The sequence below is a fragment of the Lampetra planeri genome, chromosome 8 (genome assembly GCF_965212315.1).
Source record: "Lampetra planeri chromosome 8, kcLamPlan1.2.h2, whole genome shotgun sequence".
In the NCBI taxonomy this organism is placed as follows: Eukaryota; Metazoa; Chordata; class Hyperoartia; order Petromyzontiformes; family Petromyzontidae; genus Lampetra; species Lampetra planeri.
This window is the reverse complement of record NC_136114.1, coordinates 14,236,820-14,252,538: the sequence shown is the minus strand read 5'-3', so window position 1 is coordinate 14,252,538 and position 15,719 is coordinate 14,236,820. Positions and strand designations below refer to the sequence as shown.

Sequence of the window (15,719 nt, the reverse complement as noted above, 5' to 3'; positions counted from 1 at the left end):
TATAATTTATATATATATTATTTTAATAAATAAGGTATATAAATTGTATTATCTTGATTATTGCTTTTACTTTAACATTTCAGTGTGAACATCGTTTTAATCGCGCGACTGAGCGGCCCCAGATGTCTCAGGTCCCAGTGACCCATGTCTGTCTCCGTGAACCGTCGGGGACCACCTCATCTAACAACCAACCAAAGACAAAGGTCCCCCGTATAGCCTTAACAGACTTTAGGGGCAAGTGCCGTCAGCAAGTAGCGGCACCTTTTAACTTGCCTGGCACCGCGCATGAGCGGGGCCGGGTGGGCGGCGGTCACCACCACCACGCCCAGGACATCGAACAACAACGAACACCTCTCTCCACCTCTCCTCTCGTCCATCACCGAGTCAGCCATCGGCATTCACGACCTCTGGGTCCCCCCACCCCCTCTACCCACCCACCTGGCGCCCCCACCCCGCCCGTGTAAACACAGAAGTCGTCTCCGCGGTTTAAGTCGACAACTGCCGGCGAGCTGCAGCTCCCTCCGCCCGCGTGGCTGTCTTGGCGAGGCGAGGTTCGGGGTGTTCGGTCGTGGAGGACACGGCGAGGAAGGATCTCTCTGCCGGCCCCCTCGTGCCACCGAGACACGCGCAGGGCGCTCTGAAGGAGAGAGGAGAAACGCCGTCCATGATACAGGTTGTTGTTGTTGTTGTTTGGGTTAGATCGCGTAAATATATCAACGTGCCGTTAAACACCGCCAACACCCGACACAGCCAACTAGTAAGGGTTGTCACGTTAACAGAACGTGGCCAATTCGTCACGAGTACAGCACACCGGTTGTGCGTTGGAGAACCAAGCCACGAACATTTACAATCCGAGCACGACGTTTCGCCAGTTATTACAATCGGGAATCATCAGGTAGCAGGCAGATGTGTGTAGAAGTCCACCCGTTTCGTTCCTTATATCGAGGCGTCGATGTGGTGACGTGCCGCGTTCGGTGTGCGTGCGTTAGTCACCCGTTTCATTGACGAATGTCGTTTCAGCGTTTCTCGCTTTCTGGGGGAGAATATTGAGTCGTTGTCGTGGTTATTGTTATTACTACTACAGGATTGATGATCCATTCATTCACGCAATCGTCCCTTATTTTCTCGACAGGTGGATTAAGTCGTGGTTTTATACAATTAGAGCTGCTTTTCATTCACGTATTCAGTCATTCGTTTAATCATTCATCGTGTTTTTCTTAGTTATTATGACAGCATTGATTTGATTAATTCCGTAATTCCTTACATCCATGCCTCATTCATAGAACACGTTGGTTATTACATTATCGATGGTTATCATGCCTTTCGCTATTCCGTCATTAAATCCTTCCTCGAGAAAGTAAAGACTCTGCGTGTTATTACAACAATATCGATGGTGCCTTCACTCCCCCCTTTCTCCTTCCCCGTTTTATTTCCTTCCGTCTTCCCTCAAGAGAAGAAGCACTCGTCTACTCACTCACCTACTCACTCACCTGCTCACTCACCTGCTCACTCACCTACTCACTCATCTACTCACTCACTCACCTACTCACTCACCTGTTCACTCACCTACTCACTCATCTATTCACTCACCTGTTTACTCACCTGCTCAATCAGTTACCTACTCACTCACCTGCTCACTCACCTACTCACTCATCTACTCACTCACTCACTCACTCACTCACCTACTCACTCACTCACCTGTTCACTCACCTACTCACTCATCTATTTACTCACCTGTTTACTCACCTGCTCAATCAGTTACCTACTCACTCACCTGCTCACTCACCTACTCACTCACCTGTTCACTCAGTTACCTACTCACTCATCTACTCACTCACCTACTCAATCACCTACTCACTCACCTACTCACTCAGTTACCTACTCACTCACCTGTTCACTCACCTTCTCACTCAGTAACCTACTCACTCACCTGCTCACTCACCTACTCACTCACCTGTTCACTCAGTTACCTACTCACTCATCTACTCACTCACCTACTCAATCACCTACTCACTCATCTACTCACTCAGTTACCTACTCACTAACCTGTTCACTCACCTTCTCACTCAGTAACCTACTCACTCACCTGCTCACTCACCTACTCACTCACCTGTTCACTCAGTTACCTACTCACTCATCTACTCACTCACCTACTCAATCACTCACCTATTTACTCACCTACTCACTCAGTTACCTACTCACTCACCTGTCCACTCATCTACTCACTCAGTTACCTACTCACTCACTCACCTGCTCACTCACTCACCTACTCACTCACTCACTCACCTGCTCACTCACCTGTTCACTCAGTTACCTACTCACTCACCTGTTCACTCACCTGTTCACTCAGTTACCTACTCACTCACCTACTCACTCACCTGCTCACTCACCTGCTCACTCACCTACTCACTCACTCACTCACTCACTCACCTACTCACTCACCTGTTCACTCACCTACTCACTCACCTACTCACTCACCTGTTCACTCACCTGCTCACTCACTCAACTACTAAATCACTCACCTACTCACTCACCTGCTCACTCATCTATTCACTCATCTACTCACTCAGTGACCTACTCACTCACCTGCTCACTCACCTGCTCACTCAGTTACCTACTCACTCACCTGCTCACTCACCTGCTCACTCAATTACCTACTCACTCACCTGCTCACTCACTCACCTGTTCACTCACCTGTTCACTCACCTGCTCACTCAGTGACCTACTCACTCACCTGCTCACTCAGTTACCTACTCACTCACCTGCTCACTCACTCACCTGTTCACTCACCTGTTCACTCACCTGCTCACTCAGTGACCTACTCACTCACCTGCTCACTCAGTTACCTACTCACTTACCTACTCACTCATCTACTCACTCAGTGACCTACTCACTCCCCTGCTCAATCAGTTACCTACTCACTCACCTACTCACTCACCTACTCACTCACCTGCTCACTCACCTAGTCACCCACCTACCCACCCACCCACACATTCGCGTGATGTTAACCCTCTGCGTGTCGAGCCGACAACGCATTCACCTGCTGCTGCTTTTGCTATCGCGTTGAATGTGATCGTCGCTTCGAGAAAGTTTCGAGTTACAAGGAAGCGAACTCCGGATCCACCTTCCACCTTATCGGTCTCATCAGCAGCCAATTGACAAGAGCACTCCACATAGACTATGGGGCCTTGGTTCAACTCATGTCTACACGGCACCCACGACAACCCCCCCCCCCCAAAACCACCCACACCCCACACGAGACGGACAATCACCTGCACCTGTTTCAATTGTTCCGGGTCAACTTAAAATCCAACACGCAACTGCCTAAAGGTTCATGGAGACTGCCCGCAAACTAGTAAGCAGCTACCGTTCAGTCGCCGGTCTCGTCCATGAGACATCAATCACCATCGCGCCTTCAAGCCACGATGCCCGAACGCATTCGGGGCAGTAAAAGAATCCCTTCTAAGATCTCCCACAACATCCGTGGGCTGCATCTCGACTGGCAAAGGAAATGTGCGAATCGGCCTCGGAGCGAACGCCTTGAACTCGCGACATTCATCCATCGTTGCGCCGTGCAATGGTGATGTTTGTTACTGGCCGCCGGGGTGCCTCTTCGAGCCTCATCCGAGCACCACTATCCAGGCTCAGCCGCCACGATTCACAAGTCGACGATTCGAGTGCATCGCCAGACAGCACGTGGTGCTTGTGTCACTCTGCGCACTGTGTATCACTCCGCTCAACTGTGCGCACGTACGCACGTGTGTTGAACTTCTTTCACACCGTACGTAGCCAACCGTGCTAGTCGGAAGTGTGCGGGAAGGTGGTGGTGGTGGTTGGTGGTGGTGGTGATTGAGTGGTGGTTGGCGGTGGTTGTGGTTCAGTGGTGGTGGTGGTTGTCATCCTCTCTCCGTGCTAATAGGAAGGTGAGCGTGAAGGTGGTGGTGGTTGGTGGTGGCGGTGATAGAGTGGTGGTTGGTGGTGGTAGTCCGGTGGTCGTGGTTGAGTGGTGGTGGTTGTTGTCATCCTCTCTTCGTGCGTTTCTCCCTCGTTTGCCCGCTGTTCGGTCACCTTGGCTCCCCAAACAAAACCACCACTACCACCACCACTACCACCACTACCACCACCACTACCACCACCACTACCACCACTACCACCACTACCACCACCACCACCACCAATCACACTGCTCGTCACGAATACCCACCTCCCGTGTTGAATTGTTGTTGTTTGTTGTTGTTGTTTGGTGGTGGAGTTGAGTTGCCGGTGACGCCGTTCGATTCTCGTGTGTCGAGTCCTGCCACACACGCGCGACACGGACAATCGAGTTGTGGCTCTCTGATGTCCGACGTTTCGCCGCACGTGTTAGAGGGGGGGGGGGCTTCTTCAGGAGCTTCACTGATGTTGTTTAAATGCTTCGTCTGCATCGAGGCAACCAAAGCAGCCGGAGCAACGCCACGCGTACCACGCGGTCGACACTCGACCCCCCTGCAGATGGAACGCACGGAGTGCACCCGTGCCGTGCCGCGCACTCTCCTGGCGAGCCAGGGGGGGGGAGGTACGGCTCCTCGCCCAAGGGAAGGGAAGTTTGGCAAGATCAGTGCGCGTGTGTGGTCCACCAACCCCTCGCTGCTGCCTCCACACAGCGCTGGATCGCGGGCAGTCACGCGTAGCAGCGTGGCCACCACCACTCTCACCGCCACCACCACAATCACCACCACTAACGCCACCACCACCACTAACGCCACCACCACCACAACCACCACCACAACCAACGCCACCACCACCGCCACCACCACCACCGCTTCCGCCACCACCACAACCACAACCAACGCCACCACCACCGCCACCACCACTAACGCCACCACAACCACCGCCACCACCGCCCGGCTAAAGCAGTCACCTGGACAAAAATTCGACCACCCCCACCCCCTCGCCATCTCTCCCCGCCCATGTTGTGGATGAAGTCTAACAAAGTGTAAATAAACGAATTGTGTTGTCGCTGACAACCCCGTGTTGTGTTGCTTGGTTCAAGTCTCTGCGTATCATCGAGAAGGCTAAGCAGGGAGGGGGGGGTGATCCTGGGTGGTACTCGGGTGGGCTCGCGCCGTGCTAAGAGCGCACGTGCTCGAGGCTTGGGGGCTGTCAAGTTTCGTGGGAGGAGTTCCAAGTTGTTGTGGTGCACTCCGCCCCAACGCCTTCGCTAAGCCGAGACGACAATCGTGGTGAAGTATGGTCAAACAACCCCCACCCCCACGGCGCTGTGGTGGTCGCCCATCCGAGCGCTATCCAGGCTCAAGTCCGCTTAGCTTCCTAGAATCTGATGAGCTTGGACGCCTTCGCGACTCGCTCGGTCATCGGCCGTGGGTGATTGGACCACGCGGGCGTCTGCCTCTCTGTCTCTGTCTGTGTCTCTGTCTGTCTCTGTGTCTGTCTGTGTCTCTGTCTGTCTCTGTTTGTGTGTCTCTCTCTCTGTGTCTCTCTGTCTCTCTGTCTGTCTCTGTCTGTGTCTCGGTCTCTGTCTGTCTCTCTGTCTCTGTCTGTCTCTGTCTGTGTCTCGGTCTCTGTCTGTCTCTGTATGTCTATCTCTGTCTGTCTCTCTGTCTGTCCCTGTCTGTTCCTGTCTGGGTAGGTCTTCACCCAGCAGTGGCTTGACCATGGCTGATGATGATGGTGACGCGTCACTCTCACGACTTGGGTTGAAATCGTTGGAGACACTGTCCTGTATGTAATGCTGGCTCATTCCTCAGGTGGGAAAACAACATTCTCAATCGCGAATTAATCACAAACAACAACAACAGCAGCAGCAGCCACTACCATCCAAACAACTACCAAGCCATCAACATCAACAACAACAGCTACACAATCATCCAAATAGTGTCAATGTTTGTTTTGTTGTTGCATCAAACAGAGGCCCCGCCGCTCGTTCAGACGGAGCGCGCCTGTCAAGAACGTCTGAAATAAACCCAAGAGGGGGCGGGGGGGGGGGCCACGTGTTCAACGCGCCCAACGCTGGCGACGAAGAACCCGCACGGCAACTCGGCGCTTCACTCGCCCGCAGCGCTCTGTCGGGCAGTCTCGTTCCGAATCCGCGTTCCACCGCGTTTCGATCTCCCGGTCGGGGCGGCCGTCAGTGGCGCTAGAGATGAATCAGAGGAGATCCTGCCCACATCAACAACCCCCTCAACCCCCCCCCCCACACCGTTCACCAACTCGCACTCACCAGCGTGGTGAAGTATGGTAGAATGTAACACCCCCCCGTCCCCAATCTAAAAGCGCTGTACGTGATTTACATGGCGTGGGGAGGACTTCATCCATCGGTGGATGGAGAATGGCTCGGAGTTGAGAGCAGGGGTGGTTATAAACACGTGGGTAGCGACGATAGCAACGGTAAACACATACGAGTAGCGAGCACGCCTTTGTCTCCCCAGCGCTGATGTGTACACACCGCACCAGGTACACCACACCAGGTACTCACTTTCACGAAGGCTGAGTCGACCTAGGTGAGGTCCACGACCGGTTCAAATATTCGACGCTGTTATCAGTCGTGAACGGGAATTCAACTCGGATCGCAGGGGGGGGAGGGGGGGGGGTTCGTAGCTCAGTGCGCTAACCACTGCGCCACCGCTCCCCATACAGATCAGACGCCAAACGCGCGCACACACACACACAGTGACCCAGCCCCCCGCGGAGGCGAGGGTTGGTGAGCCACGTATGGATAGGAACGTCAGCAGGTAGCGAGTATAGCGAAGCGTGTTCGTGAACCTGCCCATGCAGACCTTGGAGTGGAGTCGTCTCCTCTTATGCGTGGTGGGACCCCCCCCCTCCCAGTTCTTCTGGTTATTTTGTATGAGTTCCAAGTGAATCCAGCCCTCTCGTGAGAAGGGGAACCGAACAAAGGTCTCAATGTAGTAGGACCATCCTAAGATAGAACAAATACACCTCGACTCATTCGTCAATAGCACGGTATTGGCCTTGAAAGAAGCTGTTTATAACAAGCGACGTTTCGGGAAATGGGCCTTCTTGATTGCACGTGAAAATGTATGTTGATGTATGCGTGCCACGAAGAAGGGCACCTGCCCGAAACGTCGAATATTATATATTTATTGCAAGGCCGCATACTGGTGTTATTGACGAATGTGTTCCGTTTGTTGATTGTAAGCTAAATTATTTTCTACGAAACTATTTCTTTTTAGAAGCGACCTGGCTATCACGACTGACAGCTCAACGAAGTGGCTTATCGCGTGGAAATGTCTCACAGCCGCAGCAAAAGTCAACTACTCTAAACGCGTGACGCTGATTCTAAACGGGAGGAGAAAATCCACGAGGAGAACACGCAAACTAGAAATATACAACAAGCATCAGGGTCGGGATCGAACCCGCGACCTCCTGCACACCAGGCGAGGTAGTTAACATCTCCTAGCCACCGTGCTTGTGCGCCGCTGCCAACGCAGCATCATCATCATCATCAACTTCATCCGTGTTCCTCCAAAAAGAGCGTCTGGACACTCGGTGATTATCCGGCCGGTGTGAATAACTGCAAGGCACAAATGACGCATTGTGATGCCATGAGATGCGAGAAGGAACGCGTGGATTGTCAAGTTGCAAAACTTTAACTTACACGGCTGCTCTTCGCAACTAAACTCTCGCATTGCTGACGTTTGGCTATAGCCATCGAACAAAGACGGCCACTGGCATCGCGCGCTTTTGGATGCGCTATTGCGGCCGTCTGGAACGCTCTGCTCCTTCCGATATTCGGACGCCACTGGAGCTGTGCACTTGTAAACCATCGTCATCTTTAAAACTGCCTGTTTGTGTTTAGTTTGTTGTCCTTCCCCCGCATCTAAAGTTTAGCGCATGTTGGCTACGGATGCTGCGAAATAAGTTCAACAGACATACACATACGTTCCAGGTATGTATTAGTTATTGTTCAGAGGCGACCTGGATAACATATGGTAGCTAATCGAAGTGGCTTAAATGATCATGATGATCACAATCATCATAATCATCATCATCACGTTGGAATTTATATTACGAGACAGATACATCTGAACGCTTGACGTTGTCTATAAAAGTGGAGCGGGCGGGGGCGGGGGGCAAATGCGGACGAACCCGGAAACAAACCCACACGAGACCATCACGGGGAGAGAGAGAGAACTCGTGCACTCCGGGTTCGAAGCCACCTCCAAAAGCGTGGAGTGTCCAGCAACGAGCAGCACTCTTCGTCGTAATGGGTAGGGGGAATAACAGGCATGGTTTGAATTGATCGGGGGTGTTATTATCATCATCATCATGTTCAGACCTTGCGGGGAGGTGGAGAGAGACGATGGTGACGATGATGACGATGATGGGGAAGTGGATTCCAAAGTGGTAGCAGTGCGAGGTTGTCTCTTCGTGTCGTGCGGCTGACGTTCGATGCAGAGGATCGACTCCGACTTTCTTCCAGGCAGTCAAGCCCAGACAACCTCGTCAGGAGCTGAGGGGGGGGGTAGGAGGAGTGCATCATCGCTGTGACGTCTCCTTCCGACTTGCGGGTCAGGCATCGCGACGGGCCGTTCTGGATGATGATCGCAGTCGCATCGCCACTTCGACCGGAGAGTTTTTATTTTTATTTTCCATTTTTAATGCGAGGTGGTTGAAGGAAGAGGAGGGGGGGGGGAGCAGACGGGGGAGTGAGGTTGTGATCTGCCGTGTGACGATGGTCAGAGACGGTGGGTGCACGCGTGTGAGATTAGCGTCACATCGAGGTGTTGCACCGTCGACCGACATATCGTTCAAGACGATGTTCTGCCAACGAAGGGGTGATGGCGAGGTTGATGATGCTGATGGTGGTGGTGATGGTGATGGTGGCATCGGCCGCTATTTTCTCATTGAACAGAGTGGGCAGCGTGAAGGCTGCGAATGCTGCTGCTGCTGCTGTAAACTTCCACTTCGGGGTGTTGCCCGGCGACTCGTGTCACCACCCCAGAACAGAAACCGTGGAACACGGAGCGTCGACTCGATGGCCGATTCACAGATACGAAGCGGGAGGCATCATCGGGGCAGCGATGATGCCTCTCGCTACCCCTGACGTGCTCGTCTGGCTGGTCAGACCACCGCGATGTAGAACGACAGCCGTTTGGTGCAGGGCAACATCAGGCGTGCTCAGAAGTAGACGGAGACCCATAGACCCACACTGAGACCCATAGACTCACACGGGGAGACCCATAGACTCACACGGGGAGACCCATAGACTCACACTGAGACCCATAGACTCACACAGAGATCTTAAGGTTCACACTAGGACCCGTGGACTCACACGGAGAGACCCATAGACTCACACTGAGACCCATAGACTCACACAGAGATCTTAAGGTTCACACTAGGACCCGTGGACTCACACGGAGAGACCCATAGACCCACACTGAGACCCATAGACTCACACGGGGAGACCCATAGACTCACACGGGGAGACCCATAGACTCACACTGAGACCCATAGACTCACACAGAGATCTTAAGGTTCACACTAGGACCCGTGGACTCACACAGAGAGACCCATAGACTCACACTGAGACCCATAGACTCACACAGAGATCTTAAGGTTCACACTAGGACCCGTGGACTCACACGGAGAGACCCATAGACCCACACTGAGACCCATAGACTCACACGGGGAGACCCATAGACTCACACGGGGAGACCCATAGACTCACACTGAGACCCATAGACTCACACAGAGATCTTAAGGTTCACACTAGGACCCGTGGACTCACACAGAGAGACCCATAGACTCACACTGAGACCCATAGACTCACACGGAGAGACCCATAGACTCACAGAGAGACCCCATAGACTCACACAGAGATCTTATAGGTTCACACTGGGACCCATAGACTCACGCGGAGACCCATAGACTCACACGGAGAGACCCATAGACTCACACTGAGACCCATAGACCCACACTGAGACCCATAGACCCACACACTGAGACCCATGGACGCACACAGAGAGACCCATAGACTCACACTGAGACCCATAGACTCACACGGAGAGACCCATAGACTCACAGAGAGACCCCATAGACTCACACAGAGATCTATAGGTTCACACTGGGACCCATAGACTCACGCGGAGACCCATAGACCCACACTGAGACCCATAGACCCACACACTGAGACCCATAGACTCACACAGAGAGACCTATAGACTCACACGGAGAGACCCATAGACTCACACGGGGAGACCCATAGACTCACACTGAGACCCATAGACTCACACATAGATCTTAAGGTGCACACTAGGACCCGTGGACTCACACGGAGAGACCGATAGACTCACACTGAGACCCATAGACTCACACAGAGATCTAAAGGTTCACACTGGGACCCATTGACTCACACGGAGAGACCCATAGACTCACACTGAGACCCATAGACCCACACTGAGACCCATAGACTCACACAGAGAGACCCATAGACTCACACGTGGATCCATAGACTCACACGGAGAACCATAGACTCACACGGAGAGACCCATAGACTCACACAGAGATGCATAGTCTCACCTCAAGATATACAGATTCAGATACAGACCCATAGATAAACACAGAAACCCATAGACTCACACGTAGAGCCATAGACTCACACGGAGAGGCCCCTAAACTCACACAGAGATCTACAGATGCATAATGGGACCCATAGACCCACACTGAGACTCATGGACTCATGAGTAGATCCATAGACTCACACAGAGATCTACAGGTTCATAATGGGACCCGTAGACCCACACTGAGACTCATGGACTCACACGTAGATCCATAGACTCACACGGAGATCCATAGTTTCACCTCAAGATCTACAGATTCAGATACAGATCCATAGATAAACACAGAAACCCATAGACTCACACGTAGAGCCATAGACTCACACGGAGAGGCCCCTAAACTCACACAGAGATCTACAGATTCATAATGGGACCCGTAGACCCACACTGAGACTCATGGACTCACACGTAGATCCATAGACTCACACGGAGATCCATAGTCTCACCTCAAGATCTACAGATTCACACAGATACCCATAGACTCACACAGATACCCATAGACTCACACGGAGATCCTCCATTTGACGGAGGCATCCTCACGGCGATGATTCACCGCTCCGCTAACCGTGACGCAATCATCTGGCTGATCGACCACCTCGATGTCAGACTCACGGCTGCTGCTCTCTCGTCAACATCAACCGCACGGAGCGCGCAGTCGTCGTCTGACCTGTTCAGCACGCCCCAGGATGTCGCCACGAGACGAGACGCCGTGGAGATTGGGAGCGACGTGGGGATGACTCGAGACCCTTCTTCCTCCGCCGCTCCCCACCGACTCCTGTTTGTGCCACAGGTGGGTGTGTGTGCGTATGCGTGGTATGTTGGCCTCAACGTGCACATAGCCTGGCACAAGCGCCGTGGGGACGTCGCCGACACTTAGGGGCGAATGGCGGTTGTTGTTGTTGTTGTTGTGTTGTGGGGAACGGTGGCGCAGTGGTTAGCGCTCGTCTGCACTGCGAAATCCGACGAACCGAGTTTGACTCCCGCTCACGGGCCAAAAAGTCAGCGGCGGATATCTGAACCGGTCCCGGGCCTCTACCAGGTCGACTCAGCCTCAAATGAGTGCCTGGGGCGGTGTGTAATAAACAACGCCACTAGGGGAGACAAAGGCGGCCGGCAGTGGTGCTCGCCACCCACCCCCTCGTTTGCCGTCTCGGCCTTCACAGGTGCTACTCGCTCACAACACTTGCCCCAACAGTCTGTTAAGGCTATACAGGGGGGGGGGGGTCTTTGTCTTTGTTACCAATCCGCGCCGACCAACGCGGCGAGGTTCCAGTCTGACAACTGTTCCCCAATTCTGGCCGTCCGCGTTGACCCGCTCCGTTCGCCAGCAGCGTTCCTCCGGATCTGGGCGAGATTCTAGGATGGTGACAGCAGCAGCAGCAGAGCGACCTCTTGCAATCAAGTGGTGCAATGAGTGGCACGTTACGCACGTGATTTGAGAATCACCGCAAAGCATGTATCGCTTGTGTTTAGAAAGAGAGCACGGACACGTTGGGCAATAAAGAACGATTCGTAACCAACACCGTCACCGTTGCGGCAGGAGCGATGGTGCAGTGGTTGGGGGGGGGGGCACTGCTCTGTGAGCTCACTCACCTTCTCGGTTCGATTACAGAGGACGGCTGTCATCAGTGGCGAGTGAAATCGGAAGCGGGCCTATACCCAGCCCTTGCTCGCAGTGTCCTCGATCCCTCGTTGTAGCTGGCTGACCCCGTGCCCGGACTGGACATCTGTAAAACAAACAAACAAAAAGAGCTTCATAGGTCATCGGATTCCTCCTTCAGTCTTAATCAACGTTGTGATTCTTCTCCAGCCCGCACTCATCGTCGTAGTGAAGTATGATCACCCCCCCCTTCTTCCCCAAGGAGCTGACCGATACGACGCACTGAGAGAGACATCAATCCAGCAGTGGATTGGGCAAAGGGGCCTATGCGTGTTGTATGTCTGTCATTTGCGTACTCATCATCATCATCATCGTCGCGGTGTTTAAAACGAATGCACGTGCAAGGAGCGTGTCGCATCGTGTGCGCGTGTGTTTGTTTGTGTGTGGTCGTGTAGTTTGATCGTGAAGAGCACTTGCCCCAACAGCCTGTTTCAGGCTATACGGGGGACCTTTGTTTTTATTTGTAGCGGTCAGCGCTGCGCTACTACGAACCCGGTGACCCGAGTTCGATTCCCTCTCACGGCGAACGCCGATGGGAGTTTTAACAGCAGGTGCCCCTCGCAGCTTTGTGCCCCCCCCCCTTTTTAAATTTGGAACTCATCTTCCGCATACAACGGGAGAGGGGGGGGGGCTCTGTGCGATTGTGACGAGGCGTGAAATGTTTCGTGCAAACTTCTTCGCTTTCGCCCGGATCAAATCACAACTCAGTGGCTTGTTGACGAGCCGGTCCCCGTCTCTCCCCTCCGCACGAACAGAGCGCAGAATAACCTCCTCATTCGAGACCCACACGGCATCCCACCTCCTCCTGGCCTTGCAAGCTCCCCCTCTTCCTCCTCCTCCTCCTCCATCATCATCCTCCTCCTCATACCATCAACACATCACTCACCCGCTCACGCATCCGCTCACTACAAGTGTCGTTCATCGTCAACAGCATCAGAACACCACCAGGCCGTCGGCGCAGCACACTCCTCCCACGTGAAATGTAACAACGGAGAGGCAAGCCTCAAGTCCGATAGCACAACCCATAGAGACACACAGCGACGCACAGAGACGCATAGAGATGCATAGAGATACACAGAGGCACGAAGAGACTCAAAGAGATAGGACATAGAGATAGATACATAGAGGCCCTTAGAGGCACATCGAGATACATACTCATAGAGATGTAGACATTAAAGGCGCGAGCCACAGTTAAGCGAGTGTGGCCATGCAAAACAAAACTTTGGGATTGTGTAGTAAACCCATGGAGACACACAGAGATACATAGAGACACGGAGACTCAAAGAGATAGGACATAGAGCCAGATTGACACATCGAGATGGATATATAGAGACCCTTAGAGACACATCGAGATGGGTACATAAAGACCCTTAGAGACACATCGAGATTAATTAATAAATACAATTAGAGACACATCGAGATGGATACATAGAGACCCTTAGAGACACATCGAGATGGGTACATAAAGACCCTTAGAGACACATCGAGATTAATTAATAAATACAATTAGAGACACATCGAGATGGATACATAGAGACCCTTAGAGACACATCGAGATGGGTACATAAAGACCCTTAGAGACACATCGAGATTAATTAATAAATACAATTAGAGACACATCGAGATGGATACATAGAGACCCTTAGAGACACATCGAGATGGATAAAGAGACCCTTAGAGACAAATCGGGATGAATGAATAAATACAATTAGAGACACATCGAGATGGATACATAGAGACCCTTAGAGACACATCGAGATATGCACGCGTAGAGATGTGTACATGAAAGATGCGAGCCAAAGTCATGTGACTGTGGCCATGCAGCCTAAACTATGGACCCACACAGTAAACCCACAGAGACACACAGAGGCACATAGAGAGGCGTGGAGCTAAGTAGCGACTCAATGAGATAGACACGGAGACATCTAGACATAGAGACGAGACACGTAGAGACGAGACACATCGAAGACAAATCACAGGAGTGCGACTGTGGCCATGCAACTCGAGCTAGAGACCGCACAGTAAACCCACCTACTGTGGGCTGGGCTCCTTCAGCGCAGGAGGAGGAACAGCGACACGACACGAACTCTCTCTCGCTCTGCTGCTGAAGCCCTCTCGTCGTGGCCATCAGCAGAAAGCAGCCAGCACCTCGACATCGGCATGAATCCCAGTGTGTTGTTAATGCTGCTGCTGCTGCTGCCTTGGCAGTGATGCACAAGCACAATTAACAAATAAACAACTCAACACACGCTCGTCAATAACAACACCGTGACCTTGAACAGAAAAAAACACGTAACTAAAAACGTAATCGGCGACGTTTCGGGCAATGACCCTTATTCACAGCACGCAGGGTAGCCAGAGAAAACAGATCGCTTCTACGATGTCAGGCGAGGAATGGAGATTGTGCGAAACCCTCCGCCGGATGCGGTTGTTTAATAACTTCAAAATAATCTGGGAGTTTAGAAGAAGAAAGCAAGAAAAACACTGCACACGCCGCGACCATCACAAATCAAATAATAATAATAACGAGTGCACATTTGGGTGTTTGCTCACTTGTTCGTAAAGCGCAAGGATGTGAAATTTCGATGTAAAGCTTTCGTGACTGCAGGGATTCATCTTCTTGGTTCTTTCGGTAAAGTCACGTAGAAGGGAAATAATAAAATAATAGGAATAAAACATAATCAAATACAATTATCACGACGTTTCGGCCACAGCGCATTCCCTTCTACGTGACTTTACCGAAAGAACCAAGAAGACGCAAGGATGTGGTGAGCAAGGAAGGACGACAGGAGTTAAGTCCCATGGACAGAGGCCCTGCTGCAGTGTGGCTTGACAAGGAACACCAGACAAAGCTTCCCCGTGTAGCCCACGACGGGCTATTGGGGGCAAGTGCTGTTAGCGAGCGGGCAAGTTGCTGTTTGAAGGCCAGCACGGCCCTCGAGGGGGTGGGTGGCCAATCACACGCCCGGCCACCTTTGCCTTCTCAGTGCGTATGTTCTACACATCGTACCAGGTACTCAGTTAAGGCTGAGTCGACTTAGGGGGGGGGGTGGATGGGTGGCAGGACCGGTTTAAAGTCGTCACTGTTAATAGTCGGGAGCAGGAATCGAACTCGGGCCGCCGGTTTCGTAGCGGAGTGGGCAAACCACTGCACAACCGCCACCCCCCGTTTAACACACGGCCGCGCACACCCCCACACGCCGACAGGCAAACAACAAACACGATGGCCCAAATCAAGGGATCGTTCTACCACGAGGTGTTTCGGCTTCCAGCCCGTTGTTGTTCGGCATTGTGGTCCGCATGCTGGGTGGGAGACTCTGCGACGAAAGGGAACGCCTGGCCGAGAAGTGCACTGGACAGTCCGGACGGCGGTGGGTTCGCCGTGATTAGGGGCCATCAGCACGCCACGCAAAGCTATCAGCCTGCGAATGGCAAACGTTGACTGTTTAACGCGGGGCTTCGCGCGATTTGGCGATCCT

The 15,719-nt window shown here is 52.6% G+C and overlaps 1 long non-coding RNA gene across 5 annotated transcripts in view; it reads right to left on the bottom strand.

Moving 5' to 3' along the window:
• Positions 1-437: 437 nt before the first annotated feature.
• The window catches only part of LOC144720388 (uncharacterized), a 36,582-nt gene continuing 21,300 nt past the window's right edge, over positions 438-15,719 (bottom strand). Inside the window, exons 3-8 of one of the 5 annotated variants that reach the window (XR_013585751.1) lie at positions 14,272-14,433; positions 12,174-12,307; positions 11,248-11,936; positions 8,300-8,473; positions 4,205-4,294; positions 438-637 (exon numbers count right to left, since the gene is read on the bottom strand). This is a non-coding gene — a long non-coding RNA (uncharacterized LOC144720388). Of the gene's footprint in view, positions 638-4,204; positions 4,295-8,299; positions 8,474-11,247; positions 12,308-14,271; positions 14,434-15,719 lie in introns of all 5 variants that reach the window. The other 4 variants (XR_013585752.1, XR_013585750.1, XR_013585754.1 and 1 more) reach the window with 4 other exon arrangements.